At 41.4% G+C, this 7,296-nt stretch overlaps 1 long non-coding RNA gene across 1 annotated transcript; it reads left to right on the top strand.

Annotated features, from left to right (window-relative positions):
* The first annotated feature begins 1,239 nt into the window (after positions 1-1,239).
* LOC142783832 (uncharacterized) lies at positions 1,240-6,696 on the top strand. Its single transcript, XR_012888499.1, has 2 exons — positions 1,240-2,431; positions 2,965-6,696. It is a non-coding gene; the product is annotated as an uncharacterized LOC142783832 (long non-coding RNA).
* The last annotated feature ends 600 nt before the right edge of the window (positions 6,697-7,296 follow it).

Below are 7,296 nucleotides of genomic sequence, written 5' to 3'. Positions count from 1 at the left end.
CGATGGTGATGCAGTTGCTATATTTGCTTACGTCACCGAAAAGTGTTCGTAGGTGGATTCACGAAGCGAAATTGTGCGTAAAAACAGCATGGCTGAGAGAAAATCCCAAGAGTGGTCCGGACCACTCTTAGGAACAATGTGGCTACTTAGAACCTGCTGCCGCAGCGGTATACTTTGGTGCCCTGGCTGGTTTTGAGTTAATTCACGCCCATCAAGGGCTGCCTGATGACTGCTGGTGCGTTTTTATTTCTTTCGGCGCTTTGAGCTTCGCGTGTTGTTTCCCTTGTATGCAGTGGATGGTGTTGACAACCACCATCGTCCAATAAGTTCGAAGTCGCAGTAATTGAAGAATTCCATTGGGCGTCAATGGCATAAAACTACGCATGTAAAGATTTGTGGTTGGATGAAAACCAATGTGATACGTGAATGGTCGGTGCATTCGAACGCGACATGGCATAGGATCAACCTTATTTGTTATGTTGTTGTGTTGCGCCCCATCTCATCCAATTAAAAGTGCGACTCGTGATCCTTGCCTCATTGGTGGAAATTACCAACAAAGAGGTTAATGGGAGCACATTCTTTGCACGCTCTTGGAAATAAAAATGAGAGGAAGTTTTCAGTGAATGGTTCCTAAAGTTTGTGCACTAGTGTACTTTCATTGGCTCTAACTGTCCAATGGTTGCAATTTCTGAAATACAGCTGTCGATACACTTTGGGATGATCTGGAACAAAGCGTACTTTGTAAACCAAAGCGTATTAGGGGTGCGCATGATTACGCATGGAACTACAAACAAATCATGCATCTTCACCTTCACTGTTCAGACACCGACATGGACCGTGATACTATGGCAAGCAATCGGAATGAAATGACCCTAGTAACTTTGTATGACACCAAAAATATGCAAACCCTCACGATTCTAGAGCAAACCTTGGCTGAATTCATCCCTGCGTCAATTACCAGCCATTTAACTTGGCACACGAACATCATTCAAAGGTAGAGCGAGCCACTGACATGTATTTTGTGCGACGTAGCGACCACTTGACCTGAGAATAATAGCGTTGCGAAGGCGAATCCCCTGTCGCATGCTCTGATCGAAGCAGACGACAAACGCGAGCAGACGACGGCTTGGCCGACAGGCACAGCTTGTGATTGGTTGTGAAGCAATACCTTCTACATCAGCTCACTTCGTGACGTTGCCAAAACACTTCTTTCATCTGGCACGCCTGTCCTGTTCGTCATATGACCCCCCTAGCACATAAGAGAAATTTTTTTCACGCCGTGAAAATAGTGCAAGTACTTTCTAAGAGCTCTCTTATCATCTTATGTGCTGCGCAGTTGTCGAAAACAACATGGCGTCGTAAACAGCATATCGGTCGGTGCGACTTTCAGCAAACGCTTCTCGCACGAGTTACTTCAGCGTTTGACCGGGTGTGTTGTGATTACAGCAGCTCTTTCGGTGCGTGTAAGCAGTGCGGAAAGCTGTGGCAGTGCAATGGTGTACGGTGAAGCGCAGCGAAGCCTGTGCGTCGGTGTGGTTATCAAGCGGGGATCGGCGTCGATGTATCAACGACAACTGGCACTCGAGAAGCCTGCAATGTGTGTTTGTGTGCCGGTAACAGTTCGTTCGCTTGACTTTCCAGTCTCTCAGTTTGGTGCTGTGCGACATTTCAGATTGACAGAGTTTTGACACGTTACTTGAGTGACCCCAAGTACGTACGGAAACGTATGAACTACGCGCTCGGTTCTTGCTTCGCCACTAGTTAGCCCGCACGCTTCTATTTACTTGAGAGCAATGTACTGTTCGGGAGTGAAACGATGTTCGTTGTGAACAGTGGTGCTGTGTTGACGTTCCAAGACTTGTGAACAAGCTGTGCTCGTGTGACCGAAACTTGAAAGACAGCGTTGATAACTGTTTTGCCCTGCGAAGTCGTGGTGGGGCAGCTTGGCGCTTTTGTTTGTTAAGTCGTCACTTCTCCTTTTTGTGATAACCATAGTTCTAGCGCTGTGATGTGATCAACCAAAACTGCGAGATGCTACATTCTGTTGTGGATCGTGTTACTTTGGAAGCGCACCTAGACTGTTCTTCGGTAACAAATTGAGAGTTCTATGTGGCAGCGAGAGCCCGTGAACGTCAAGCTTCCCTCCAGCCCCCCAAAAAAGCAAAGATTTCACCGGTGCCTTGCTTTGGATAAAGTTGTAGGCCAATATCGCCTAACTACAGGTTTTCGAGTTCGTCTGGCCATCGTTTTGCACGGCACTAGAGCCTTGACAACAGCCGGTCATGGCCAGTTCTTACATTTTATCAATCGACGTGCACGCCTGGCCAGCCCTTCATTGCTGTCATTGGCAGCTTCCAGTCTGCAGATGCCCTTTGCCTGTTCGCCGTACTTGGTTCCTTATGACACCGACGGCCACTAAATGCTGCCATCGGTGAGTTCACCTTGCAGAACTAAATTTCACCGGTACTATAATTCACGCAGTTCTATAACGTGTGCAAGTTTTTAAGCCCATCAGATGTAATGTTTCTCTACGGTAAGTTGAAGCATGAAAAATTTACTACTACTGTTATATACATACATATATTATGGAGCAAATACATAAAAAGTTTTTTGTGATTTGATACAAGTGAGCTCTTGTTTGATTATGAGGTTGGGCCTGTCGATTGACCACGTTTGATAGTTGGAAAGTTAATGTGAATTTATTTTTCAGGAGCCAGGTTGCGCTTAAAAATTTATGTTATTTTGGAAAATTAGTTCTATAGACGATTACCACTGTGGTAGTACTATACTTCAGTAGGACATATATATTGCGGTGCGTAAATTTTACATGAGGCTTCAGTTTATTTCAAAGTGAATATAGCAGACTTTGGTCACTTTAACGAAGTGATAGCTTCCTCAAATAAGTATTAGAAGTGAGTTCTTTTAATGATTGTTTTTAAATATCTCGTTTTTGGCTCTTCACAGATCGCAGAGATTGGTTTGTTAAGGTCCTGTGATGCATCGGTTGCACATTCTGGCACATAAATCCTCATCATTACTTGGAGTACCTGTACAAAAATAGGAAGGACACGTTCTCCCTAACTGTGCAAGCCTATGTCACTGCTCGGACTGTTATCATTCAGCGGATGTAGCGTGGAAGCATGCATGGCAGCCTCATCTGGAAGGACTGCAATCTGCTTGGGAGCTTCGAGGGCACAAAACTGCCTAACGGCTGGCTGCAAGGATAGTTTTTCTTTAATACAAACGATTACATGAACACCACTTACTGTGCACAAATTGAAAACCCAAGCATGGTTGCTTTCAGTGGATACCTGTAATATTCTCACACATAATTCTTATTCAACATTTATAAAACTAAATTGCAAGATAATTGAGAATGTTGAAAGCTGAAAGCATGCAGCTTATGAATGAAACTCCAATAATCTGAGACTCAAAAGCTTGTGCTTTGAAACGAGCACAAATACTTTGATTCCTTATTGAGCTCTCCAGCCTGTGACTCCCTCTGTGGATCAAGTGCTCTGGAAGGAAATAGCAAGTGGGTGAAAATTGCCTGGCTGTTCACAACTTGCAAGGAGAAAGACCTATTGAAGAAGCCTCAGATGACATAAGGCCAGTAACTGCATCTTTTACCTAATGTAGCTTTTTCTCTCTCAGTGCTGTTGCTTGTGTTTCAGCCGAACATGTTCACCACGATTGCATAGTGATATATATTTTTCTACAAATTGTACCTGACCTAAGTATGCATTGTTGATCTCTAAAGGTGACGTTCAGTGTGTTTCAAAGCCATGGCTTCTCATTTCTCTGACTGTGGCTAGCCTATTTCAGCAGCAGAGCGATGCAGCTAGCACACATGCAATCCAAGTCATGTAGCGCTCCTCTGGTGTTCTGTGCAGGACACAGCATATCCATCCGGCAAGACACTGGTATCAACAATAATGGTGAGTGTTGGTGGCACCTGTAGGAGCCCGTTGTGTTTGTTGTGTATGATTATTTCCCCTGATGAAGTGCATTTTTGAAAGGTTTTCTTCATTTAGAATAATAGATGTCAGAAACAAGCACACTCATAATCCACAAGTTCTTTGTGTCTTCTAGACTGCCCATTTGCTCCTATATGCGGTATGGTGAGCTGGCTATGTTAGATAGCCTTAAATTTATCAACATTGGCTTTTGTGTTGTAATGCAGTCTAACTTGTGTTTCTTAGTGAACTTATTTGTGGTCTACTTCTCGCACCTAGTGTAAAGTCGAAATAAAAGAAACTCTATTGGCTTTTTATGCCTGTCAGAAGTTTCATGCCTTCATCTATAACATTGTGGTTTTGCTCTTGTATCATATTAAATATATTTTCAGTCTTCACTGTTTGTGTGTGTGTGTGTTGAGGCTTGTCATTTGCTTCTGAAAATACAATATCTGTAAATATGAGCACATAATTGACAACTGTACACTCTTGCATGTAGCATGGTTGTAACAATGATCTCTATTTTTCTAAGTTCCAGCAGTAACAAGGGGTTCGGTGCTCCACGGTCATTTACAGTGTATCAAAAACAGAGCACAGAAGACCAACAAGTATAAAGGGACTGCCAGTGACTGTTCTCCTGCTCAAAGTTTACAACAGCAGAAAGAGCACATTGTGATGTCAGGAGCAGCTGCTGCTTAACTTCTTAGCAGTGCATTATTCAGCAGTTCCTTTGCTTGCATTCGAAATTATTTAAATTTTGCATGGAAGATACCAAACTATGACACTAATTTAAAGGCTGCTGTAGTGTTAGTGGGCAAATATTTTTGAGCTGAAGTTTTTAACATGTGTGTTAAGTGCCTGCGTGCCTCTACATTTGCATGCCAGAAATCACAGCATCCATGGTCGCCAATGGTAACTGTGTTTGCATTCTTTGTAGTACAAGAAGTAAAGCCATGGATGCAGTAATCATGTACTTAGTCGATGTAATTGTAACCTTCAGTGTACACTCATTTGTATAGCACCAATGATGCCATGAGTGTATAAGCTCTGGGAAGTGAATCTATGTGGATTATTTTATTTGGAAGGAAGAGGATCATCACTACTCCTAGTATATCTTAACAGTAGATTTTAGTGCTTGGGTATTATCCCACTGCCTGTCCGTCCTTCAACAGTCTACTTATCTACTGTGTAAGTGTAACTTTTTAAATGTATACTTTGCTCGGATAGGTCTGTTCATAATGTAATGCAAGTGACTTATCATCTATGCAGCTCTACTCAGACTAGAAATAAAAGTATTTATTTTTATATGTAGCTATAGCATGCATTCACTTGTGTTTTTCTAGGTGCCTGTACAATTGTTTAGCCCTACAAAAGTGCTGGTATACTCTAATATTGAATCTGGCATCTTAAAATAGTTTGTTAGTGGAAGTAAGAATGTGTTTACAACCAATATTACTATTCTCAGATGATCTGTGAAAACTCTGTGGAAATTTATTTACAGTTTTTGAACGTTGTGAAGGCAAATGTTATGTTCTTTTATTGTGGTCCCTGTTTCATGCAAATGACTCATAATTACTTTGCAGTGGCACAGTATTAGTTGTTATTTTACACATATGTACTGAGCAACATCGCAGTTGAGGCCAGCAGCAAGACATACATGCAGTGCACTGGAGCATCACCTCACATAGTGTACAGTCTTTGCCCACCAGTAAACTCAATATTTTTCAAGCAGACTAATAGACAGCTGTATGGGAACTGTGTTGGTGTGTAAACTTTGAAGTCTTCTTGAGGAGTGTTTTTCATCATTTTTGTCCAAGTGAAGTAACTACCCAAGGCCACAACTGGTGGGAATGTGGTGGTTTCCTCTCTCCAAAAGCACTCCTACCAGCTGCCTCAATGTTAGCATGGAGTGAATTCACAAACTGGAAAAATAATTGGTCTTTGTTTTCTTGGCCGAAAGAGTCACTTCCACCGTTAAACCACCACGACGCGCCAGAATAGAAACTTTTAGCTAAATAAAGTAGATTCTACTTTTGAGAAGTGTTTTGGGGAAACGAAATGGCACCTATAGCTGTCAACATAAACACTGTTTGCACCAAGGAGCTTAGTAGCTTATATTTGTATTATTCATGTATTGTCTAGAATTTACTCGTGCTGTGCCAACTTTCAGCCCAAGTGTCCTAACATGCTTTGTTAGTGGCTTGTGAATGAGCCAAGCTATGTAAATAGAGTGATATTGCAGACATGTACAAAATATTGATGCACAGCCCTTTTCTTTAGCATGACATTGTCAAGGGCTTTATTCTTGTGTTTTTTATAAAGAGTGCTTGTCACTGGGCATCAGCGGAAAACTATGCATCAAGCTTTTGCGAGATGGTTCGAAAAACACCGTGTTCAGACATAACAGTGCCGGTGGATTTCTCTCGTAAGTTACTTTCTGTAGTATATTCAAAATGAGTTTATTAGAATTGTTGTTTTATAGTCATTCATTTTAATATTTACACCTGAGTGTGTGTATGTATGTATGTATGGGTGTGCATATGTATATGTGCGTGTGCGTATATGTATGTATGTATGTATGTATGTATGTATGTATCTTTTAAATGAGAATCCGTTTATCATTGGTGAGTAAGTTTGGTAATGATATGGCTGAATTTGTTTCTAGTTATTTCTCTTTTGAGCCATTACATATTTCAATTTATTTTGTACTGCATAAAAATAAATGTAACCTTACACAGAATATGTGTGTTCGAAGAAGTTGTTCTATTTACCAACCTACAGTCATGGGCAAGAAATTGGGTAAAATGGAACGGACCTGCGAAGATTAGTTTACAGCATAGCTACTCTACATGGCATATTTCGTACACATTGCGTTGGTTGAATATGTCGATTTCAACCTTTCAATTTTAATCAGAATAAGCAAGCTATCACTCGTGGTTGTATATGTGTGTGATATTTATGCATACTGTGATACCGGTTCGCAATTGCAATTAAGGTCACAAACCTAGTCGAGCTGAATACACGAATTTTGTCCATGCACCTTTCATCTGCACTGGAACTGTTGTTAATAAAAATAAACTTCAGTTTAGAAATTTATTCTAGTAACCAAAAGCAGGGTATCTCTTTATCACACAAATCAAATTGCCATTGTTCTGTTCCATTCCGGACAATAGGGGACCCTCTCAGCAGAACTCGATTAACTGCTATAGTTCATTTTAACCGTTGACAGCGACATTACACTGAAGCGTGCAGCATGACAAATAGCGGGAGAGAAGACACAAACTAATCACTCTGTTCGCGTCAGCGCTAACTGTCCGTGCTCTTTGATCTTGCTGCATGT

This window comes from Rhipicephalus microplus, unplaced genomic scaffold (assembly GCF_043290135.1).
Source record: "Rhipicephalus microplus isolate Deutch F79 unplaced genomic scaffold, USDA_Rmic scaffold_12, whole genome shotgun sequence".
Classification (NCBI taxonomy): Eukaryota; Metazoa; Arthropoda; class Arachnida; order Ixodida; family Ixodidae; genus Rhipicephalus; species Rhipicephalus microplus.
Note: the sequence above shows the minus strand (reverse complement) of the source record. Positions and strands in the feature narration are given on the sequence as shown.